The following is a 25,927-nucleotide window of genomic DNA, read 5'->3' as shown; positions in this document are numbered from 1 at the left end:
TGTAAGCTCAGTTAAAATCTGACATGCCAACAAGATGACCGAACTGTTCAATTGAACATATTTCATTTAATACCAAAAATATCTATAAAAATAAATGTGTAATTTAAATTGTATTATTTTACCAACTTTTTTTGCTGCGTCATAATTTGTCTACTTATGCTATTCCATAAAAGTATGCAGAGTTTCTGTGAAGAAAAAGTACATACACCGGACTGCTATCTGTCACTATCACAGTTATGTTTAGTTTCATTGTGTTTCCTGATTTACTGTGTTTTTTTTTCTGATTAATTACACCTGTGTATCATTTAGCTCCCTTGTTTGTATCTCTGTATATACAGGTGCTGGTCATATGATTAGAATATAATCAAAAAGTTGATTTATTTCTCTAATTCCATTCAAAAAGTGAAACTTGTATATTATATTCATTCATTACACACAGAATGATATATTTCAAATGTTTATTTCTTTTAATTTGGATGATTATAACTGACAACTAAGGAAAATCCCAAATTCAGTATCTCAGAAAATTAGAATATTGTGAAAAGGTTCAATATTGAAGACACCTGGTGCCACACTCTAATCAGCTAATTCACTCAAAACACATACAAAGGCCTTTAAATGGTCTCGTAGTCTAGTTCTGTAGGCTACACAATCATGGGGAAGACTGCTGACTTGACAGTTGTCCAAAAGACGACCATTGACACCTTGCACAAGGAGGGTAAGACACAAAAGGTCAATGCAAAAGAGGCTGGCTGTTCACAGAGCTCTGTGTACACGCACATTAATAGAGAGGTGAAGGGAAGGAAAAGATGTGGTAGAAAAAAGTGTACAAGCAATAGGGATAACCGCACCCTGGAGAGAATTGTGAAACAAAATCCATTCAAAAATGTGGGGGAGATTCACAAAGAGTGGACTGCAGCTGGAGTCAGTGCTTCAAGAACCACTACGGACAGACGTATGCAAGACATGGGTTTCAGCTGTCACATTCCTTGTGTCAAGCCACTCTTGAACAACAGACAGCGTCAGAAGCGTCTCACCTGGGCTAAAGACAAATAAGGACTGGACTGCTGCTGAGTGGTCCAAAGTCATGTTCTCTGATGAAAGTAAATTTTGCATTTCCTTTGGAAATCAGGGTCCCAGAGTCTGGAGGAAGAGAGGAGAGGCACACAATCCACGCTGCTTTAGGTCCAGTGTAAAGTTTCCACAGTCAGTGATGGTTTGGGGTGCCATGTCATCTGCTGGTGTTGGTCCACTGTGTTTTCTGAGGTCCAAGGTCAACACAGCTGTATACCAGGAAGTTTTAGAGCACCTCATGCTTTCTGCTGATGACCAACTTTATGGAGATGCAGATTTCATTTTCCAAAAGGACTTGGCACCTGCACACAGTGCCAAAGCTACCGGTACCTGGTTTAAGGACCATGGTATCCCTGACCTTAACCCCATAAAAAATCTATGGGGTATTGTGAAGATGAAGATGCGATATGCCAGACCCAACAATGCAGAAGAGCTGAAGGCCACTATCAGAGCAACCTGGTCTCTCATAACACCTGAGCAGTGCCACAGACTGATGGACTCCATGCCACGCCGCATTGATGCAGTAATTCAGGCAAAAGGAGCCCCAACTAAGTATTGAGTGCTGTACATACTTTTGGTCATACTTTTCAGTTGGCCAAGATTTCTAAAAATCCTTTCTTTGTATTGGTCTTAAGTAATATTCTAATTTTCTGAGATACTGAATTTGGGATTTACCTTAGTTGTCAGTTATAATCATAAAAATTAAAAGAAATAAACATTTGAAATATATCAGTCTGTGTGTAATGAATGAATATAATATACACGTTTACCTTTTTGAATGGAATTAGTGAAATAAATCAACTTTTTGATGATATTCTAATTATATGACCAGCACCTGTATAGCCTACTCCCTGTTTTGTTCAGTTCATTGTTTGGTATCGTCAGTGTTTCATTGATTATTGTTCCTGTTATCTCCTGCGTGTTCCTGGTTTGATTTATGATTAAAGACTTTATTAGTTACATTCTCCTGCGACGTGTGCATCATCGCACCCATACATGACAATCGCTTAGTTATGTCCACCCTGTCACCGTTTAAACCGACCTGTCAATCATCTTGTCACAGTTAAAATCCTCCACATTCAATTTAATGTAATGTCCTACTGTATCTGAGAGAAATAACAGCACGTTGATCTGCCAGTCGTGGGTCTTTCATGCGCAGACTCTCCTCATGTCTTTGCATAATGATACATTTAAAAGTTAATGACCAAACGTATCTTTATAAAAGTTCACAGTGCTGCTGCAGACGAAATATAATGTGGAGAAGATTGAATAAATGTCTTTTTAGATTAGATTTTTTTTAACACATTTTATTCGTCCAACACGCAGTGGGTTGTGAGCAATCTTAGCTGTTAGAGTGTGCATGGATCAGAAATAGTAGAAATAATAGGTATCTTTGAAATACTCACTTCAACATACTACAATTTGGGACATACTAATTCTAATTTCAAATACTATTTAGGGCAGATAGTGTGCAAATTGGGACACAGCATTTGTTTGTGCTATGCATTTTCATGCTTTATGTGTCTGATTTTAATTTCCAACCTATTTTGGGTTCATTTTAAGCCAGCTATATAGTAATTTTTAAACAATAGTTTGCACATTGGGCAAACATTTAACCCAACCGCTGGGTTAAAACAGGGTGCACAAGGGTATGTAAAAACATAAGTTGACAGGCAGGTAGGACATCCTATCATATCCCTTGGATTGAAGGATCACCTACCCTGCCTTTAAGTAAGCTTAAGTGGCCCATTATTTTTTTAATATTAACTGTATCTTTTAAGATTCGAAGAACACTACAAGTGAACATTTAATCCAATTTTTCATAAGGGTTAAAAAATATATATTAGCTGTAGATTTCAACAGCTTTTACAAATCAGCTGCCACATTGGCATAAACAGACTGTATAGGTGACAAAAAAATAATCCAACCAAACCTATAGTGCAACAGATAAACAGCAGTCATTTTAGCTCAATTAAATGCTGTCAGAGAATTATCCTGGGAGGAAGTGTACTGACATACGCATCTCATCATAATCAGAGTGAAATTGTTAGGCTTGCTCTGTGTCTGGACTGTTATGGCTTGAGAACAGGCCGGGGCTTGAATGGTTGCCATTGTGAGGCCTGTGATGGAGGCGCTGATATCTGGACCCAGATGAAGCCACGGTCTGTGTGAAACAGGAAACAGAATCCTAACCTCCTGACCCCTGACCTTGGTTTGATGAACCTCTTACACATGTGGCAGGGTGGTAGAGGTCAGCGTGTCCCAGATAGCCCTCATCTGCCACAAATCTCCTCCACATTCCACACAAGGCCAACTTTAAACCTGCAGCGTTCATTTCAAAGGGGCTCTGAAGAAAACAAGCACAATGCTTTGCAACACGCAAGTTTCCTTTTATTAGATCAGAATGAATGAGCGAGGCTACACCTGACACTTAACTGATTATAAATTGCTTCTTGATTACCTATGCAAATAGTTGTCTTAGTAATTTGGTTCAGATATTCCATGAGCAGATGTTGAGATAAACGTTCAAAAGGTGCAAAAGTCTTTTTTGTTCACCATAAATGTTATAATGCAGAAAATGGGCTTGTTTAACTCATTTAGCCTAAACCTAATTGAGCATTTTGTGTGATCTATTCTATCTATTCATGTTTAACAATCTGTTGGTTTTTTAGAAAGTGACATTTGTTTTCCTGTCATGGAAAACTGTGACTTTTCTCAAATTTCAGAGGGTAACACCTTCCTTCTCGTGTCCTAGTGCTACATTAAGTGCTAAGTGTAACATTTGATCGCAAGTCTTGTAAAATTTCACTCCTTTGTTATTTATACGCCACATCAACACATGCTCACTGTCTTGATGCTAATGAGATAACAACTCATAAGTGTGTTGTAACTCATAACAGTGTGTTTTTACAGTTACGTGACAGCGGTGCCTGACATCACACTTTTGAGATAAATAAAAAGTCTGTTTTTCAGCTCTTTTATATATGTTCAAAATATTGTGCACGTTTTGAAATACTTCAAAATACTTGAAATACTTCATACGTTCTGGTGCATTTTGCACAGAAATAGCATGATGTCAATGAACCTGTTTTGAATAAACATAGCTTTTTATGTTCTTGTAACCTTGAATGATTTTGAATGCTTGTGGAATGTAGATAAACGTATCCGTGGGAAAATTCACAATACGTAGCGCCATGTACGTTTCGTGACAGTTTCTGTTTTATTACGTTATAGAAAGCCTAAGGCCTTCTCAAACCGTTTGGCAAACCCATTTAATCTGCTACCTATTACACGTCAAACTAAGATTACTGTAGAGACAGAAAGTAAGACTGTTAAGTTAGCACTTTTAAACATCCTCTCACTTAAAAATAAATCACTTCTAGTCAATGACTTAATAACCACAAACAACCTAGATTTTGTGCTTCTAAATGAAACATGGCTTGAAGACAGCTGCAGTGCAACAATCCTGAATGAAACAGCCCCTCCTAACTTTACTTTTATGAGTGTCTGCAGAGCTGTTAGGAGAGGTGGAGGTGTTGCTGCTCTATTTAAAGATGTCTATCAATGCAAGCAAGTGTCATTTGGTGATTACTTGTCTTTCGAATACTTGGGTATTGTGTTAAAAGGTGCTCCTCGCATTCTACTTATAGTTATCTACAGGCCTCCAAAATACTCTCCAGCCTTTGTGGAGCAATTTCTTCTGAGTTTGACTGTTTTGCTATTACTGGGGACTTTAACATCCACATAGAAAATGCAGAATCTAATATGGCAAAAGAAATCATAACTTTTTTGAATACTTTTGATCTGATTCAGCATGTACATGGACCTACACACAATCGTGGACACACTCTAGATTTAATTATTAGTAAGGGTCTAAACATTTCATCCATTATCATTAAGGATGTAGCGCTATCTGATCATTTCTGTATTTTCTTTGATTTATTGATCTCTCCAACTGTTGAAGCTAGATCTGTCTCGGTCAAAAAGCGATGCTTAAATGAGAATACTAGTGCACTGTTCATGAAGGCTATATCTTTAACACCAAGCATATCTGCAGACTCTGTTGATTTTCTCCTTGATTCTTTTAAAAGTACAGAATGTCATTGATAAAATTTGCTCCTGTGAAAGTCAGGAAGAAAAGTGGCAGACAAAAATCACCATGGAGAAACTCAACAGCAGTGCAAAATATGAAAAGACAATGCAGAAAAGCTGAGCGCATGTGGCGAAAGACAAAACTTGAAATCCATTATAACATCTATAAAGATATTCTTCATGCTTTCAATGTGGAATTAGGCAAAGCTAGACAGACCTTCTTCTCAAATATTATAAACAAAAACTTAAACAACACCCGCACTCTTTTTGCTACTGTAGAGAGACTAACAAACCCCCCCAAGTCAGATTCCCAGTGAAATGCTCTCAGACAGCAAATGTAGTGAGTTTGCTTCCTTCTTCTCTGAGAAAATTAATAATATCAGAAAGGCGATTAGCACATCCTTGAGCTGCACTGGGGTAAAACAGATCAGATCACAACATCAGAAAGCAGCTATTATGTCTGTTTTCGAAGCAATTGATGGTAAAATTTAGGAAGAAACAGAACAGCACCTTAAAACATCAACCTGCGCCCTTGACACACTTCCCACATCTTTTTTCAAAAGTGTGTTTAACTGTTTAGAAGCTGATCTCCTAGAAGTGGTAAATGCCTCACTTCTCTCTGGGACCTGAAAACTGCAGTTGTCAAGCCCCTCCTGAAAAAGAGCAATCTGGATAACACCATATTGAGCAACTACAGGCCAATTTCAAATCTTCCTTTCATAGGCAAGATCATTGAAAAAGTTGTTTTCAATCAGCTGAACAAGTTCTTAAGCTTGAATGGATACTTTGACAACTTTCAATCTGGTTTCCGACCGCATCACAGCGCAGAGACAGCACTCATAAAGATAATAAATGATATTCGCCTTAACACAGATTCAGGTAAATTAACAGTGCTGGTTCTACTCGACCTCAGTGCTGCGTTTGACACTGTCGATCACAACATTCTTCTTGACAGGCTGGAAAACTGGGTTGGGCTTTCTGGGATGGTCCTAAAATGGTTCAGGTCATACTTAGTATCAGTGACCATAAGTCTGAGCGAACATCCATGATATGCGGAGTCCCTCAAGGTTCAATTCTTGCACCCCTCCTGTTCAACCTATATATGCTGCCACTGAGCCAAATAATGAGAAAGAACCAAATTGCATATCACAGCTATGCAGATGACACCCAGATTTACCTAGCCCTATCACCTAACGACTACAGCCCCATTGACTCCCTGTGCCAGTGCATTGATGAAATTAAAAATTGGATGTGTCTAAACTTCCTTCAGTTAAACAAAGACAAAACTGAAATCATTGCGTTTGGAAACAAAGATGAAGTTCTCAAAGTGAACATGTACCTTCACTCTAGGGGTCAAACAACTAAAAATCAAGTCAGGAATCTTGGTGTGATTTTGGAGTCAGACCTGAGTTTCAGTAGCCATGTAAAGACAATAACTAAATCAGCGTATTATCATCTCAAAAATATTGCAAGAATTAGATGCTTTGTCTCCAGTCAAGACTTACAGAAACTTATTCATGCTTTCATCACCAGCCGGGTGGATTATTGTAATGGGCTCCTCACTGGTCTTCCCAAAAAGACCATAAGACAGCTGCAGCTCGTACAGAACGCTGCTGCCAGGATTCTGAGCAGAACCCGAAAACATAAACACATCACACCAGTCCTCAGTTACTTGCACTGGCTTCCAGTTGCATTTAGAATTGATTTTAAAGTACTGTTACTTGTTTATAAATCACTCAATGGCCTAGGACCTCAATACATTGCAGATATGCTCATAGAATATAAACCTAACAGATCACTCAGATCATCAGGATCAAGTCATTTAGAAATACCAAGGGTTCACTCAAAGCAAGGAGAGTCTGCTTTTAGCTGTTATGCCAGCTGCAGCTGGAACCAGCTTCCAGAAGAGATCAGGTGTGCTCCAACAGTAGCCACATTCAAATCCAGACTCAAAACACATCTTTTTACCTATGCATTTGCTGTTTGAGCACTGTGCTATGTCCGAACTGTTTGCACTTTATTTTATACGTATTATCTTTTTATTCTTTTAATTCCTTTTCCTGTTTTTATTTCATTTTTTATGTATTTTTTATCTTTTATGTATCATCTTGTTATTCTGACTTTTAATGCATTTTAAATATTGCTGTCTGGTTGAAAGAACTGGGAGAAACTGTGTTTATCAGTTTGAAATGCCTTAACAGGTAGCTGTCCTGTTGGATGAGGAAGATCCATTCTGATCCGCTCTGATGAATAGATCCGTTTAGATCCAACTCTGATGGACGACGACAACAACAACAACAACAAACTCCCTGAGACTTCATAGCTCTTCCATCCAGATAGCAAAATTCTCTGTTTTTACTGTTATTTCTATTCCTTATGTTCTATTTTTATTATTCTTTTTTTTATGTAAAGCACTTTGAATTACCATTGTGTATGAAATGTGCTATACAAATAAAATTGCCTTGCCTTGCCTTGTGGAATGTAGATAAACTTATCCGTGGGAATATTTTTTGCAAAACGACAATACGTAGCGCCATGTACGTTTCGTGACAGTTTCAAAAACTTTTTTTCCAAAACAGATGAATGTAAATATGGTATGTTTTATATTACATTGCTTTTGTACGTATCACCCCGTGTCTGATTTTAAATACCCGGTGAGCGGCACTAAAAGTGTAATGCTCCATTAGGTTTCAAAATAACGTACTGCCTGCACTACACCTAAACCTACCCGATAGTGTTAACAAAAGCAAATGTGACATAAAAACGCAATTGTAATCATTCCATTTTAGCTTGTTTTTGACCTCTCATCATTGAGCTCTTTTATCGTGAGTCACGTTCCCAAGGCTTCCGCATCCTAAGTAGGTACAATTTAGTACCAGCTGAGTTACCGGGCAAGCTTATTACGTCAGAAAAGCGAAACATATGGAGCTGGTTAAGTGATGCAAAGTCCAAAATGTATTTGTTTACAAATCGTGCACTTTGGTAAAAAGTGTTTTTCGAGATCATAACATAATATTGTGCCAGGAGACATGAAAAAGTCTTTATTAATCCATAACCTGACCCCATATGTTATGATATAGACACGGAGGCAGAGATAAAAGCAATCCAGGTGAGTTTATTGGAACAATATGTGGAACACAGAGTGGTAATGGCTGTTATCAGGTTCTTGAGAGATGAATATAAAGTAATACTGTCCTTGTGTGGTTTGTGGATCCAGGAGTTGAGCTGTGATGGAGGGAGACGTTGGAGACACTCACACACACAGATGGGTAAGCACACGAAGGGACCAGGAGACGAAGGAGATGAAGGAGATCGCTGGAGCAGGTAAGTATGTTGAAGGGGAGTCCTTAAGGTAAGCATATACATGGCGTAGTGCAAACGAGACCGGACAGTGAGTGTGTGTGAGAGTGGTGGCTTTGTAGTGCTGGTGATTGCAGAGTGAATGAGGTGCAGGTGGCGGTGATTAATAAGCTGGTGATTGGGTGCGTGGGTACTGTGGTGAGGTGGAGCCTGGCGTGTCTGTGACAGTACCCCCCCTCCCACGGCCCGCTCCTGAGGGCCGCGGACCCCGACGTCGTGGTGGTCTTCCCCTGGGTCGCGGGGCAGGTCTGTCTGGATGGTTGGTATGGAAGTTCTGTAACAGAAGAGGATCAAGGATATCGTTCCTGGGAATCCATGAGCGTTCCTCGGGACCATAGTCCTCCCAGTCCACGAGGTATTCGAGTTTACCACCACGGCGCCGGGAATCCAAGATCTCGTGGACCACGTAGGCTGTGCCGTCTTCTAGAGAAGTGGAAGGGGGGGGGGTCGGCGGCTGCCACGTCAGGCTCTGTGGAGGGAACAACAGAAGGGTGGTGAGGTTTAAGTAGAGACACGTGAAATGTAGGATGGATTCTACTATACTGTGCCGGGAGTTGGAGACGATAGGTGACGGGGTTGATCTGCCGAAGGATGGTGAACGGGCCAATGAAGCGGGGACTCAGCTTTTTGCAGGGCAGACGCATCCTGATGTCCCGGGTGGACAGCCAGACCTTCTGCCCCGGCTGGTAGACAGGGAGCCTCGGAGCGTCGAAGGTCGGCTGCCATCTTGCGTCTGCGCAGGGCCCTCTGCAGCTGGTGGTGAGCTGAGTCCCACACCCTCTCGCTCTCCCGGAACCAGTAGTCGACTGCCGGAACGTTGGAGGGTTCCCCGTCCCAGGGGAACATCGGGGGGTTGGTAGCCGAGCACTGGAAGGGTGTTAGTCCCGTTGAGGCTTGGCGGAGAGAGTTTTGTGCGTACTCGGCCCAACCCAGGTACTGGTTCCAGGAGTTCTGGTGGCCGTGACAGAAGGTACGCAGGAAGCGGCCGATCTCCTGGATCTTCCGTTCCGTCTGCCCGTTCGACTGAGGATGGTATCCAGACGATAGGCTGACGGTCACACCCAGGAGGGAGAAGAAGGCTTTCCAGACGTGTGAGACAAACTGGGGTCCTCTGTCGGAGACGATGTCTTCAGGTAATCCAATATAGCGAAAAACATGATTAAACATTAGTTCTGCGGTGGCCATGGCGGTAGGTAGACCCTCCAGGGGTATCAGACGGCAGGACTTTGAGAAGCGGTCCACCACCACCAGGATGCATGTGTGACCGTCAGACTCGGGGAGATCGGTGACGAAGTCCACTCCCAGGTGTGACCAGGGTCTCTCAGGAACGGGCAGAGGAAAGAGCTTGCCGGTGGGAAGATGGCGTGGGCTCTTGGAGATGGCACACTCCCTGCAGCCCTGCACGTACCTCCTGACGTCGTTGGCCATGTTGGGCCACCAGAAGCGTTGTTTGAGCAACGAGAGGGTCTCCTTGACCCCCGGGTGACCAGTGCCAAGTGAAGAGTGAACGTTGTGCAGGAGTGGAGTGCGACGTGTCCGTGTGATGTACTGCAAGCCCGGTGGGCAACCCGGCGGAGTGCGTGTGGAGGCATTGGCGGAGGGAATGGTTTCTTCGGACCACTGGATGGGGCTCACGAAGATGGACTCCGGCAGAATAGTATCAGGTTCTTCGGGCTTTTCCTCAGGAGCATAGAGGCGAGATAAGGCGTCAGCCTTCGTATTCTTTGAACCAGGACGGTAGGAGATGGAGAAGTTGAATCTAGAGAAGAACATAGCCCAGCGAGCTTGGCGAGGATTGAGTCTCTTTGCGGCCTTCAGATATTCGAGATTCTTGTGATCAGTGAGGACTTGAAATGGGTGAGTAGCTCCCTCCAACCAATGCCTCCACTCCTCAAGGGCAAGCTTGACGGCCAGGAGTTCGCGGTCACCGATGTCGTAGTTGACCTCCGCCGGGTTGAGCTTGCGGGAGAAGAAGGCGCATGGATGGAGTCTACTTGGTGTCCCCTGCTGCTGTGAAAGGACCGCTCCCACTCCGGTGGTAGATGCGTCCACCTCTACTATGAACGGGAGGTCCGGGTTAGGGTGGACGAGGAGGGGAGCGGTGGTGAAGGCCTTCTTCAGGGTCTCAAAGGCGTCGGTGGCTAATGGAGACCAGGACAGAGACTTGGGCTGGTGACGGAGGAGGTTGGTGAGTGGACTGACGATTGTGCTGTAGTTTTTGATGAACCGGCGATAGAAATTGGAGAAACCTAGGAATCTTTGGAGTTCTTTGATGGTGGTAGGAGTGGGCCAGGACTGTATGGCGGAGACCTTCCCCTCGTCCATCCGGATGCCACTGTGATCAATCACGTACCCCAGGAACTGGACGGAGGGTTGGTGGAATGAGCATTTTTCAGCCTTGAGGAAGAGATGGAACTGCCGTAAGCGCTGGAGGACCTCCGCAACGTGGTGGCGATGTTCGGCCAAGCTCCGGGAGTAGATGAGGATGTCATCTATATAAACCAGAACGGACTTATGGAGAAACTCCCGGAGCACCTCGTGGATGAAATCCTGGAATACGGAGGGGGCGTTGACCAGGCCATACGGCATCACGAGGTACTCGTAGTGTCCAGTGGGCGTGACGAAGGCGGTCTTCCACTCGTCCCCCTCACGTATCCGGATGAGGTTATACGCGCTGCGGAGGTCCAACTTGGTGAACACAGTGGCACCGCGGAGATGTTCCAGGGCCGCTGGGACGAGGGGAAGTGGGTATCGGAACTTGATGGTGATCTTGTTGAGTGCACGGTAATCGATGCATGGCCTCAAGCCTCCGTCCTTCTTTGCCACGAAGAAGAAGCTTGAAGCAGCAGGGGAAGTAGACGGGCGGATGTAACCTTGTTCGAGTGCCTCCTTGATGTATTCCTCCATGGCCTTCTCCTCCGGTATGGACAGGGGGTATATGCGTCCCCTGGGCACTGGTTCACCCGGCAGCAGATCGATGGCGCAGTCCCATGGCCGGTGTGGAGGAAGCTTGGAGGCGCGTTGCGGGCAGAAGACGTCGCTGAAGGGGGCGTAGTCAGGGGGAACATCCACCGAGCGCTTCTCAACAGGGCTCTCGATGGACGTGGCATTCACGAGAAGAGACTTGGAGAGTGGAGGTTTAGGAACAGGAAGCGCTGGGAAGCAGTCTGGGAAGCAGTGATCGCCCCACTTCAGGACTTCGCCCGTGCGCCAGGAGATGTTGGGGTTGTGTTGTTCCAGCCACGGGCGCCCTAGAACCACGTCAGCGGTGGATTCCTCCAGAACCAGCAAATGGATGTGTTCAGTGTGCAGGATACCGATGCTGAGTTGTAGTGGACCCACGCAGTGACGGATGTGTCTGCGGCTTAGGGGTTTGCCCGTGATGGAGTGGATTTGATAGCTCGTCGGTGAAGGAGAGATCTTAAGGTTGAGTTGTCTACAGAGGGTGCCTGAGATGAAGTTTCCGGCTGACCCTGAATCAAGGAGCGCCACCACTGGAACAGAGATGTTGGCAGCAGTAAGAGTTACAGTTGTAGTGAGTGGTTTCATTTTCTGAATGGAGGGAAATATTGCACTCACCACGGGTCGAGGAGGACGGATTGGGCATGTGGAGAGATTATGCCCCATTGTTCCGCAATAGAGACAGAGATTCAGGGCCAGCCTTCTTTGTCTTTCGTTAGGGGTGAGACGAGAGTGATCAATTTGCATGGGTTCGTTGGCTGGTTCTGGGGAGCTGACGGGTTCGGACCGACGGAGGAGGTTAGTGGTGGATGACTGGCCCTGGTGTTCTTGAATGCACGACTGCATACGGGACCCCACGCGGATGGCGAGTTGGATGAAGCGTTCTAATCCCATGGAGTCCTCGTATGCAGCGAGATGCAGCCGCACGGAGGGTTCCAGCCCCTGACGGAACGTGGTGATGAGGGCTTGCTCGTTCCATCCGCTGGTGGCGGCTAGCGTTCGAAACTGCAAGGCATATTCGTTAACAGATAGGTTTCTTTGCTTTAGATTATAAAGTTTCTCACCAGTCGAGGAATCAGTCAGAGGTTTCCCGAATACTTCCCGGAAGTGGGAGACGAACGCCGAATAGGATTGGACGACTGGGCCTTTCTGGGTCCACAACGAATCTGCCCATTGCAGAGCCTTCCCTTGCAGTTGTGAAATAATGAACGCTATTTTAGCCGTGTCTGTGGTGTAGAGGTGCGGCTGCATCTCCAGGACCAGCTCACATTGGAGAAGAAATCCGCTGCATTCCTCCGCCGATCCAGAGTAGGGCGCCGGTTTGGCCATGGGACTGGCGGTGAATGCAGGTGAAGGAGTGGTGCTGGTGGGTGCGGAGACAGCCGTGTTGTGGGATGACGATGTTGAGGGCTGTGGTGTGAGTGCTCGACGCAGCACGTCCACGAGTTCCTGGAATGGATCGTTTGTCATCATGCCGTTAGTTGTTAAGGTCCGGTCTTCTGTTATGATATAGACACGGAGGCAGAGATAAAAGCAATCCAGGTGAGTTTATTGGAACAATATGTGGAACACAGAGTGGTAATGGCTGTTATCAGGTTCTTGAGAGATGAATATAAAGTAATACTGTCCTTGTGTGGTTTGTGGATCCAGGAGTTGAGCTGTGATGGAGGGAGACGTTGGAGACACTCACACACACAGATGGGTAAGCACACGAAGGGACCAGGAGACGAAGGAGATGAAGGAGATCGCTGGAGCAGGTAAGTATGTTGAAGGGGAGTCCTTAAGGTAAGCATATACATGGCGTAGTGCAAACGAGACCGGACAGTGAGTGTGTGTGAGAGTGGTGGCTTTGTAGTGCTGGTGATTGCAGAGTGAATGAGGTGCAGGTGGCGGTGATTAATAAGCTGGTGATTGGGTGCGTGGGTACTGTGGTGAGGTGGAGCCTGGCGTGTCTGTGACACCATAATCATAACTGTGCATTAAAACGATCAAAAGAGCTTGCTGTTTTACTGCCTATAGTGTTCATTTCTGTTGGAAACCGCAGTGATATGTACACTCTAAAAAATGCTGTGTTGTTTCAACCCAAGTTTGGGTCAAAAATGGACAAACACAACCATTGGGTTCAATTTTTAAATGCATTTTTTAACCCAACGGTTGGGTTTGTCCATATTTGACCCAAATTTGGGTTGAAACAACCCAACATTTTTTAGAGTGTAAGTATTGGTACGTATTTTGCGTTTTATGTCTTTAAAAAAAAAAAAAAAAAAAAAAAAAGTTTATTTATTTATTTATTTTAGTTAAAAATGGATAAGCGATTGGGTTGTGTTAACCCAGCGGCTGGGTTAAATGTTTGCCCAATGCGGGTAGTTTTATTTAACCTAACATTTGTTTAAAAATGACTATATGGCTGACTTAAAATGAACCTAAAAGTTTGGAAATTAAAAATCAGACACATAATAATCAAAAGGTAAACATTTATAATAAGCAATTTAATAAATGTTTATTGTTTAATTAGTATTCATTAAACTTATTAATGTTCTAAAATATTTGGGTTCATTTTAAGCAGCAATACAGTATTTTTTAAACAATAGTTGAGTTAAATAAAACTACCTAGTAGGTTGGGCAAACATATAACCCAACCACTGGGTTTAAACAACCCAATCGCTGGGTTTGTCCATTTTTAACCCAACTTGGGTTGATTTTAACCTGGCATTTTTTAGAGTGTATTATCTAGAATGTCCAAGCTGCTTCTTTCACTGATCTTTTAATGTTGGGTTAAAATATTCGGTTACGCTTTATTTCGATGGTCCACTTTAGAAATTTTACTAACTACAAGTAACTTTGCAACTACATATCAACTAACTCTCATTAGAGTATTAATAGACTGTTAGGATTAGGGTTGGTAGAATATGTTGACGTGTAGTTGCAATGTTGTCTGTTGGGAAACCATCACAATAAAATGTTAGCAGATATTAAGCAGACAGCCTACTAATACTCTAATGAGATATGCGGTTGCAAAGTTACTTATAGTTAGTAGAATGTCTAAAGCAGACCAGCGTAATAAAGTGTTTCCAAATGAAGAGTTCAGATGCAAAAGCCTCTAAACGCCACCTCCGTCAAAAACGAGATAATAATATTGAGAAAATGCTCTCTGCACATTGTATATGCTCATCAAATACTTTCTACTTCAAACCCACTAAATCTCAGCGTCAGCCCATTCAGAAATACCGGTTCGTTGGCAGAAACCACTAAACGCCACTTCCCTTTGTCAGCAAAAGCCTCTACAATCAAAGAAGAACAAATCAGAAGATGCGAATTGAATCATATGATTTCAAGATGAGTGACGGTGTGTGTATGAGTCGGCTTTCAATTGCAGAGCTGCAAGTTTTTATCATGTTTTATCCATCGTTACAGTAACACAACAGAGGTCCTTGTGCTGCTGTAAAACTGAATGAAACTGACATGTCTTTTTGTCCAAAGAGGTGGATTTAGAGGTTTTTGCGAAAAAAAAGCACACATGGACTTAGCTTGTTTTACAGCAAAAGACAGTCAAATGTGTTAAATACCAATGAATTGACTAAAGGTGACATTTTTGAAAATAAGGCATTTCAATAACTGACTAATAACCTTTTCATTGCCATTAAAGTGAAATTGCTGAACCTAAACATAGGAGCCTGGTAAAAAAAAAAAAAAAAATGCTCATTTAAAAGAAAACATGTCAGACTGACTTAGAGGATTTTGCATCTGAACTCTTCAAATATTCCTTTAACTTCCACACAGAGACACAGGGCTGAACTAAACTGAAGATATAGAGCTGAATAATGACACGACTGTCTTCTGTAGAGCTGCTTCACAGCTGAAACTGAATTTTGCATCATTAACCCTGTTATTTTCCTGTTTACTGCTGTGAAGATGCTTTGACACAATCTGTATTGTATATAGTAGTATATAATAAATGTGACTTGACTAGGGTTGACAATACTCTTTGCAAAAGTGTAGTTAGGTGAGTGAAATGCGAGAGATGCCCGTCACAGGGTCTCGACACCTACGGCATCAGGTTCGACACCTCAGGGATACGACATTATCACAATAGATTGCTCTCTGTGGTCTTTGCCGGAGAGCTGTGAACGTCATTGAGTCGCTTCGGTCCCAAAGATGTTACATCCTCCATAAACCGGGCCCTATTCATAAACATGCCATCCCCTGACTGCGTCTGTCCCACTGTAGCGCGTTGTAAAAGCTGGCCTTCCTTTTGTGTGAGCTGTAAGCGCATATGAGGGGTGAGAGGTGGGGGACAGCACTCGTGCGGTCGTGTGCGGGGAAGGATGAGGGTGGAGTCATGTTTACCCCCTCTATTGTCTGTCAGCCAGGAAGGAAGAGCGTCCTGGACCGCAAATGAGCACAGGTCTAACTGTCCCCCAGTGCTGTGATCTCAGCGACTGAGCAGAGAGGATTGTGGGATGGGCTGGGGCAATAGTGCAAGTCCCTCTGCTGTATTAAGGATATGGAAACCCCCCCTGTTCTGCCCTATTTCTACAGTCACCATCGATGGGATGGCTCAGACTGCTATTGTATGCAAATATCTAAAAGTAGAAGCTTCCTGGCCATGACATTGAGATTGCGTGGCTGTTTTCGCTTATCCTGAAATAGCAGTGTGAAAGGAAAAGCATGCAAGCCTGTTTTTATTTGTTTACTGAGAGCGCTTTAGCAATGGATTAAGCGAGACCTCAAAAGTGGCGTGTGGAGGAGTTTGAGTTTCTGTGATCTCCTAACTGTCAGTCTCAGCTTATCACACCTCTGCCAGCTGCTCCACCTCTTTGGCACCAGAGTTTGACCCACACGAGCAGCTTTCTAAAGAATCCATTTGCAATTTCTACAGTTAGACTGGTTCCTGATAAACAAACAAAGGACCAGTTCAAGCAGTTGGCTGTATCATGACATCAGTATTTGAGATCACGGCTATTTATCTTTACTTATTTGCCTTATAGCCTTATTTGCCTCTGGAGTACCTCCTCGATGGCGTTTATAGCGCTCTTTATATGGTTTATCCAGAGGACTATTTTAGGACTCGCATGTTATCATTTCAAATCAGGAAATTCAAAAATTTTCAAAACCAAAATCTTTACCTCAATATCAACCAATGTAAGGAACGTCATCACGTATTTCTGCCTGAAATCTGAGATGTTACTAATTGAAATTGAAACCATACCCTATATTTCTCAACATTGTAACTTAACCCTCTAATGCTGTTGAGTCATTTTTGAGCAAAATATTTTACATTTTGTTTTTGTTTTTTTTTAATAGAATTTTTTACATCAATGAAATGATACAAAACAAACACACACAAAATCATGGATATGATTCAAAAAGGTTAAATGGTCCTGAAAAAAAAAAAAAAAAAATGATTGCACTTGTATTGTTCGCTGTCAAAAATTAGTGCATTGGAAATGAATTTCATCTATTGGAAACGTTTGTTACTGCGCCCAAACAAAATCTTACTGAAAGCTTATTTTTCGAGATATCAACCTCAGATTTGGAACACAACTTGTTTAGATTTATGGCTTTGATTTTCTCACAGTTTTAGAGTAAGACATGCTTTGGAAAATATATATTTCATATAAAAATCGAAGATTGTATTTTTGTGCATTTTTCATAACAATAAATGTACAATTTTATAATTTTTTTTCAAGATCACTTTTTTTTCTTTTTCTTTTTTTTTTTTTTTTACTTTTTTACTTTTTTCACTTCAGCAATAATCAAGTGCATTCTTTAAAAAGAGACCAAACTTAAGTCAGTGCTCCAAAGCTTTCAAGATTTATGACCGTTTAAAATTTCATTTTCAGGTCTATGCTCAAAAAGTTAATAATTACTGCATGGATATAGTTTAATACCATAAAATCCCCTAAAAATACAAAATATTTAATAAAAACATTATCAAACTAAAATATAGTACAATCATTTCATTGAAATAATAATAATAAAAAAATCTGTAATTTTTGACGGACACATGAACAGCACCAGAGGGTTAAATGACTGCTAATTAAATTTGGAAAATGTTAAACTCACATCAGACTCTTTGACCACCAATGAATTGGTTGTATAAAATGCCAAAAGTGTTGATATATGTGTTGATGTACTGCTGTTATCACTAGAAAATGTACATGATTTTCTCTTTTAAGCAAACAATATTTGAAATAAATATTAGATTAGTCAGATCGGAATAAATAAATGCCTTATGCATTTATTTATTGCTAACTATGTTACTTACATATAAAAATCCCTATTATGTTATTTCATGATTGAATATGATTTTCATTTGAAGCATAACTTTACATTACGTGAGGAAAAAGAAGTTTAAATCAATCTTAAAGGTATAGTTGACCCAATTTTTTTTTTTTTTTTTTTTGTCATAACTTACTCACCCTCATGTCTTTCCAAACCTGTATGAGTTCCTTTCTTCTGTTGATATTTTAAAGAAAGTTGGAAACCAGACAGTAGCCATTGACTTTCATAGTATTTTTTTTTTTCCTACTATAGAAGTCAATGGCTATCGTCAACTGTTTTATTACCAACATTCTTTAAAATATCTTCTTTTGTGTTCAGCAGAAGAAAGAAACTCATACAGGTTTTGAAACAACATAAGGGTGAGTAAATGATTACAAAATGCTCATTTTATTGGGGTCAATTATCCCTTTAACTTTTTATTCCAATTTAAGTATAAAGTATAAACTTACCCTGCTAAAAAAAATCCAGCATTGCTGGTTACCAGCATAAAGTATGTTCTGGAATGAAGCAATGGAAGCAGGAGCTGGTGGACCAGCTACACACTCATAAAAATAAAGGTTCTTTATTGGCATTGATGGTTTCATGAGGAACCTTTAACATCCATGGAACCTTTCCATTGGTCAAAAGGTTCTTTATTGTGGAAAAAGGTTCTTTAGATTATAAAAAATGTTCTTCACTCTCGTTCTTTAAAGAGCAGTTAAGTAAAAGGTTCTTTGGGGGACCAAATATGGTTCTTCTATAGCATCACTTCAGAAACTTTCTTTTGGAACCTTTATTTTTAGTTTTGCTTGAGAATATTCTGATCCACCAGCTAGACCACCACAATGCCAGCTCTAACCAGCATTAACCAACCTGGACCAACATATAATTCATGCTGGTTTAAGCTGGATTTTTCAGCAGGGTATGAAAAGCACACAGTGTTTTCAGACTCTACGGGAACTATTAGAGCATGTCAAATGCTATGTCAGTCAACAATTTTCTTTAAAAACTACCTGCTTGTGTGTGAACTGTTTTGACGCACCCATTGTTAAGTTAGCATGTTGAAAAGTTAAAGGTTAAAAATGTAGCTTTAAACAAAAGAGCCAGACTTTCACTGTATACTACAATTATGACATTTCAAAAACTCAACTGGCTGAACTGTGTTATCTGATTTATGAGTTGTTTCTATCCAATGAGAAAAAATGGCACTTTATTTACTTTTTCATGAGGAGTCGAAGTTACATACCAGAACGGAGGTGGAAAGGGGTTGAAAAGTAAGAGAGCCGTTTGTGACGTCAGTTAAAAAGTAAAGTTGCAGAGGCATTTATTATATTTTGAATTTAAAAAAGTAAATAAGGCCAGTTTTCCTGATTAGGTTAAAGGATTAGTTCACTTTTAAATTAAAATTTCCTGATAATTTACTCACCCCCATGTCATCCAAGATGTCCATATCTTTCTTTCTTCAGTCAAAAAGAAATTAAAGTTTTTGATGAAAACATTCCAGGATTTTTCTCCTTATAGTAGACTTCAATGGGCACCAAACAGTTGAAGGTCATAATTAGTTTCACTGCAGCTTTAAATTGTTCTACACGATCCCAGATGAGAAATAAGGGTATTATCTAGTGAAACCATCACTCATTTAACCAGAAATGCTCATCTTGGACTAGCTCTCTTCTTCTTCTCCTCTATTAGAATTCCAGCAGTGTAGACGCTGCTAATCATATTACTGCCCTCCACAGGCCAAAGTTTGAACAAATTTTTATATGCAATATGCTAGTTCAATAGTATATAACAGTTAGTTCGAACTTTGGCCTGTGGAGGGCAGTAATACGCTTAGCAGTGTCTACACTGCTGGAATTCTAATAGAGGTGAAGAAGAAGAGAGCTAGTTCAAGATGAGCATTTCTGGTTAAAACTTATATAATTTTCAATTTTTGTCAGAAAATGATTGATGGTTTCACTAGATAATACCCTTATTTCTCATCTGGGATCATGTTGAACAATTCGAAGCTGCAGTAAAACTAATTTTGACCTTCAACTGTTTGGTGCCCATTGAAGTCTACTATATGGAGAAAAATCCTGGAATGTCTTTAATTTCTTTTCGACTGAAGAAAGAAAGACATGGACATTTTGGATGACATGGGGGTGAGTAAATTATCAGGAAAAGTTTATTTAAAAGTGAACTAATCCTTTAACTCTTTTAAGGGCCACATATATCAGTGAACGTCCTGCACAGGGTCATGTGTGTGGTTCTGAGGGCTGAGAGTGCAGAGGTGCGCTTGCACTTGAACCATGTCCATTCACTGGAGGAGGGGCTCTTCCTTTCATCTGTCTCTCTCCGTGGAGGCCGATCGGGCCCCGGGTCCCCTGACCCCTCGGCTCTGTCCAATATTGTCACCTAATCCTTTCTTTTCTCCTGCACAATTGCTTCCCCCATCTCAGGGTTTGACTTTTTTCCTTCTCCCTGGTGCCCCCTTTTCCCCTCTTTCACTGCCCTCCTCGTCGTTAAATCCTCCCTCACTCTGTGCTGCTCTCATTCACCATCCTCCTTTCACACCGCATACCCCCCTTTTCCACAGCTCTTCCTCCGTGGATCCACCCCTTCCTTTTCCTCTTCTGCAGATTGTAGGGCTGCAGTGAGTGGCTCTGCTGCTGAGGATTATGTGCTTAGAGGCCGCTGGCCGTACGATTGTGTGAAGGGTGGATAGAGGAATGCACCAGAGGTGGGCAGCAGGCGGACATGGGATAGGGCTGGGGGTCATGCTTTTGGAACTGAAAATAGAGGGGGGTGGCTAATATACGGATGCTTTGAACATTTAACTTTCTTGGAGATCAGGGGTTTCAGCCTTTACAGACCCCCACCCATACTCTCAGCCAACCCAGAGACCCCGAGGTTAAAAAAGTTCAATTTTCTCTCAGGAACCGTTTAGAATAACTTTAATTAGAAACATTAAAGAGTTAGTTCACGCCAAAATGAAAATTCTGTAATTAATAACTCATGTCTCATGTCATTCCAAACCCATTGGACCTTCGTTCATCTTTGGAACACAAATTAAGATATTTTTGATGAAAACCGAGAGCTTTCTGACCTCCCTATAGACCCCTTAAAAGTTTGTAAACATTGCAACGTTTCCTGGTGGGCGGGGCTTAGCTGGAGGCAAAAAGAGGCGCTGGACGCAATGTTGACAAGCGTAAGCTAGCATGTTTTAGGAGGGATTTATTAAACATGGATGCAGATAAAGGTTCAGAACTGTCCGAATATGTACGGTCACTGACTCTGCGGGACCGTGACAGCTATTTTTGTAAATTAAATTAAGTTTTGGATATTTCCAAGACAACATATAAATTACTTTCGGGTGGTTCGGGGAATTTTTTCAAGGCTTATTGTCTAATGTAACCTAACGCTGGGCTAACTATGATTATGGCTAGCAATGTGGATTATTTTAAGAGACCATTCAAAGGATGGCACACACATCTATCACTGTATGTTTGTTTAACATTTAAGCTAGCTATTGCGCTGAAGGTTGGCAACTTTTCACCTGATTTGTACTGATAAAACCAACACACCATTACATATGCATCGATTATTTTACCTGATATGAAGTGTGCACTGCAAACACGAGCATTATTTATGATCGTCTCCATCCAGTCTGTACGCCGTATTGCATTCAACCACAATTGTCTTTTTGATTTCTACGAAGGAATGTCTGCCGGGATCTGGTAAAACTTTAGTTTTGAACCAAAAGTCCTGTTCCTTCTATTCTAGCAGCCAAAAACACAACAAGACAACATTTTAAAGTCAAAACCTCAAACTTTTAGCGCGCCTGCTATTAGTTCTTCCTTATGTTTTGCCTCCAGCTAGAGTGGTGACGTCACAGTGACGTAGGCGATTAAGGGCTCTATAGACTGCAATGTTATTACAACTTTCAAGGCCCAGAAAGGTAGTAAAGACATCGTTAAACTAGTCCACGTGACTACTAATGTTATGAAATGAAAAGAATGCTTTTTGTGCACAAAAACAAAACAAAAATGAGGACTTTATTTAACAATTTCTTCTCTTCCATGTCAGTTTCTTACGCTGCTTGTAGTAAACACAGAATGCCGTCAAAATGCTTCCAGGTTCTGAGTCTGCGTTTTGATGTAGAACCTGGAAGCGCTGCACTGTGTTTACTACGTGAACAGCGTAGGAGACTGACACAGAAGAGAAGAAATTGTTAAATAAAGTCATTATTTTTGTTTTGTTTTTTTTCGCACAAAAGTATTCTCGTCGCTTCATAACTTTAAGGTTGAACCACTGCAGTCAAATAAGAGGCTTTCACAGCGAATAGTTCTAGGAACTCAGTTATAGGAACTCGCCACTAGAATAATTCCCTGAGAACTAATTTCTCCACCAGGCCATGTTCCTGGTTGCGTTCGCACCGGAAATAGGAACTCTAAAGCGGTCAAGAGCAGCGTCTTTAAGTGCGGCATTTACAAATGCTAAAAAACGGTGGATGGAGGATGCCGTGATTGGAGCTGTGTTTGTTGTGTGTTGTGGGTTTTGTGGAGATGAAATGTAAATGCATAATTTACGCGTCTGAAAGACCAAAAAGTGGGAATAGCCCCTATGGACTATTTTAACAATGTCTTTACTACCTTTCTGGGCCTTGAAAGTGGGAATAGCGTTGCAGCCTATCGGAGGTCAGAAAGTTGTTGGATTTCATCAAAAATATCTTAATTTGTGTTTTGAAGATGAACAAAGGTCTTAAGGGTTTGGAACGACATGAAGGTGAGTAATTAAAGACGGGATTCTCATTTTTGGGTGAACTAACCCTTTAACTAGCTAATATCACACACATACATATATATGATTGCTTGACACTCACACCCACACAAATATTTTAATATCTTGATAATGCCTTCAGCAATCAATCAGAGAGTTGTACTCACACTTTCACTCACAGTTTTACCATATTTAAACCCATTCTAAAGAACTGAAAATGTAGAAAATATATATATATACACCACTGGTCAAAATTTTGAACATTTTTTAATGATTTCTGAATGATCTATGTATAATAATATTATGATAAACTTCAATACTTATTTTATATTGTAATAATATTTCACAATATTACTGTTTTTACTGTATTTTTCCATCAAATAAATGCATCCTTGGTGGCCATAAGAGACAAAAATATGAAAAAAAACATGAAAAAAAAACGTAATTATTCCAAACTTTTGACTGGTACTGTATTTTAGGCCATGGATTTGTAGTTTGCTACACAATACAGCTGCATTGTCAATCTCATGCTCTTTACTCCTGTAAAATGGTCCTACAATTGTGTTAACTCCACGTTACATTCCTTCCAGGCCAGGCCAGTGAGTCAAATATTCATCATGTTATCACTAAAATGGTACAATAACATATAAATGCTCTTAGTCACCTCTAATGTGAGAGGTCATAATGGAAGAAACGGTCTGCGTGTATTTCTAAATTCCTGCCTCTGAAATGGAATGACTGGTGCTCAGGCTTTTTAGACCACAGGGTGTTCGTTACTAATCACTGGTTACATGACTCTATTATGACTACCTGAAAGTCCTCACTATGTCAGGTTTTTAAACATTTCTGGTGTGTGTGAAAATGTGGTCAACCGTAACCTCAACCACTCCTCGACCCACTGCCAAATGCTGACTTACTGTCTGTGATTTTAGTTACCCTCTAAGCGGAATAGTTCAAAGATGACAATTCTGTCATTATTTGCTCTCCTCTGTGTCATTCAAAAGGTTATTTTGTGTTCACAGCACAACTTTATAGTAACCATGACTGTCCAAGCTGTAGTAAGGAAGAAAAAGCACCATAAAAGTATCTATAAAACATGTGTTATATTACAAAGCTTTAAGATTTAACTACACACATTTTGGACCTTGACAGCTGTGGTCATGGTAAACTCTCACTGTGTAATAAAGAACTGCATCAACATTCTTCACAATTTCTCCTTGTGTGAATGAAGTACAGACTTAGAACAACATACACTAAAAAACAACCCATGTGGGGTTGAAAATGGACAAACCCAGCGATTGGGTTGTTTTAACTTGTTTTAATTTAAAAATGACTGTATTGCTTGCTTAAAATTAATCCAAAGTATGTTGGAAATGAACATTAATATATTTAATAAAGATCATGATTAAGTTTAATGAATAATAATTAAACAATAAACGTGTATTAAATTGATAATAAATGTTCACCTTTTGATTATTTTTGTTGCCTCTAGTCTGAATTTTAATTTCCAAACATATTTTGGGTTCATTTTAAGCCAGTCATATAGTCATTTTTAAACAATAATTGGGTTAAATAAAACTGCCCAATCACTGGGTTTGTCTATTTTCAACCCAACTTGGGTTGTTTTTAAGCCAGCATTTTTTTTTTTTTTTAGAGTGTAAGGGTCAGTAAATAATGACAGAATTGAACTATTACTTTAATCTCCTTTAAGATTCATTTGGTCTAAAAATAAAAAGCTAACAAACTGTTTTAAAGAGGTTAAATGGACGAGAGGTAGGTCAGCTGTGTTTTACGGGCAGGATGTTATTAGTTTGAAGTGTGCAAATGGTGACAAATGTCCCATCATCACCACTGTAGCCCATATCAGCTGACAGTAACTCACTATTATGAAGTTTTCCTCTAATAAATTTGGTGCATTCGATGTGCTTGACTGTCTCAGCATGATCAGTGTAAAACTTTTTATACACCCTGATTACTTTGTTCCTTTCAGACAAACAAATGCGCCTTTTTTTCTCCAGGCGACTGCTTTGCAGATGGTCTTGGGTGACTTGCATGCCGTCTGACTGGGCTTTCTGGCCAGCGCCAGCCCTGCTTCACTGGGTGGCATGCTCTTCTTTTCTCTCTCATCTCTTATGGGCTTTTTCTCATGTATATCTCTATCATTTCAGCCCCTTAATGAGGATTGGATGAGCCCATTGATGTTTTTGGGGTCTTGGGGCCCGCTGTCCGCATGCCTCTCAATGAAGTCTCCTAGCAGCAGTCATCGGCCTCTTTCTTCCACGGGTATTGTCACCCCTGAAAGTGACTTACTTCAGGCCTAGTGTGCCTTTCTCGCTCACTGTCTTTGTCTGCCTCTCCATGTCTCTCTTTCTCTTCCACCACTGGCCGTTACTGCTTGAATAGCTAATAGTGGCCTCCTGCCAATGGACCTCATCCGTTCTTGACCCCCACTCTTTTTTTGCACAAACACACGCACACACTACTCCTTACTCCATATCGAAAGGAAAACATACTTTTCCGTTTCAGCTTATGATCCATTGAGGTGCCACAAGCCAGGATCCTTCAAAGCTTCTTTGCAGCAGGTATGCGTGCGACTTTAAGTCAGCTTTTGTGTGTGAGGCTCCACATTTGCAAATTTCTTCCCAATGTCACTCATGGTGCAATAGACCATCCTTTGCTCTGTCACATACGCTCTGAAGGCTGTTCTCTCGGGCAGCTGCTGTTCTTGCGGCTGTTCTGTAACGCCTCCCATTTCCACGAACTCTTTTACGGTTCTGAGCTTCCCCTCTGCTCTCTTGAATGGTGGCCAGTTCAGAAGCACGGAGAGGAAAACATTACAAAACCTCCTATGATTTTACGCACCTGTTCACTGCAAATCAGATCTATTGTTTTGAAATAAATAGCATAATAACCCTCATGCATAGCATTACCCAGCAGTGATAATTCTTGTATTTGAAATTGATTCTTGAAATTTAATGAAATTTAATATATTTTGTTTAATTATGATAATAAATGCTGAAATATAGCACTTCAACTAACCGAGAATGCACAAATGAGACATCACCTCTTCAATAATGAGAATTTATTGAATCTTTACATTTCTGCATTCAAATTCATTGTAGTTTTTTTCTGGGTGGGGGTACACAATGTCATAAACTTCAGGGGGATACAAATGTACTGTGAAAAATGTAACTTTTATTATTATTATTTTCAAGTTTTTAAACAAAACAGCTTCACTGCATTATATTAATAAATTAACTGTTGTATGCCAAATCTAAGTCATGTGGTGCAGAAACGTCGCTGCAGAGCTTGACATCCAGCTCCACATTGGATGTAATGGGTGGAGCTAGATGGCCAATCCACACCCTAACCCCACCCATATCCCTATGGCTAAACATAACTCCATCCATTAGGT

This window comes from Chanodichthys erythropterus, chromosome 11 (genome assembly GCF_024489055.1).
Source record: "Chanodichthys erythropterus isolate Z2021 chromosome 11, ASM2448905v1, whole genome shotgun sequence".
Taxonomy (NCBI): Eukaryota; Metazoa; Chordata; class Actinopteri; order Cypriniformes; family Xenocyprididae; genus Chanodichthys; species Chanodichthys erythropterus.
This window is presented reverse-complemented; position numbering follows the sequence as displayed.